Raw genomic sequence first — 558 nt, 5'->3', positions numbered from 1 at the left:
CTTCCATGAGAGATTTGGATGATTCCTCCATGAAGGATTGTAGGTGTTTCCATAGGGTTCTCCCATGTAATTCACCTCTTCGATTGAAAGGTTCTCAGGATCATAAGCTTCTTCCTCAAATGAAGCTTCCTTAGTACTGCTTGGTGCATTTTGCATTCCAGACAGACTTTGAGAAATCATATTGACTTGTTGAGTCAATATTTTGTTCTGAGCCAATATGGCATTCAGAGTGTCAATCTCAAGAACTCCTTTCTTCTGGGCTAGTCCCATTGTTCACAGGATTCCTTTCAGAAGTATACATGAATTGGTTATTTGCAACCATTTCAATCAGTTCTTGAGCTTCAGTAGGCGTCTTCTTCAAAGAGATCCTCCAGAAGAGCTATCCAAGGACATCTTGGACAGTTCAGAGAGACCATCATAGAAAATACCTATGATGCTCCATTCAGAAAGCATATCAGAAGGACACTTTCTAATTAATTGTTTGTATCTTTCCCAAGCTTCAGAGAGGGATTCTCCTTCCTTCTGTCTAAAGGTTTGGACTTCCACTCTAAGCTTACT

At 40.1% G+C, this 558-nt stretch overlaps 1 non-coding gene across 1 annotated transcript; it reads left to right on the top strand.

Annotated features, from left to right (window-relative positions):
* Positions 1-447: 447 nt before the first annotated feature.
* Positions 448-555, top strand: LOC127742149 (small nucleolar RNA R71). The gene has a single exon (XR_008003336.1). It is a non-coding gene; the product is annotated as a small nucleolar RNA R71 (small nucleolar RNA).
* Positions 556-558: the final 3 nt, after the last annotated feature.

This window comes from Arachis duranensis, chromosome 9 (genome assembly GCF_000817695.3).
Source record: "Arachis duranensis cultivar V14167 chromosome 9, aradu.V14167.gnm2.J7QH, whole genome shotgun sequence".
Lineage (NCBI taxonomy): Eukaryota > Viridiplantae > Streptophyta > Magnoliopsida > Fabales > Fabaceae > Arachis > Arachis duranensis.
This window is presented reverse-complemented; position numbering and strand designations above follow the sequence as displayed.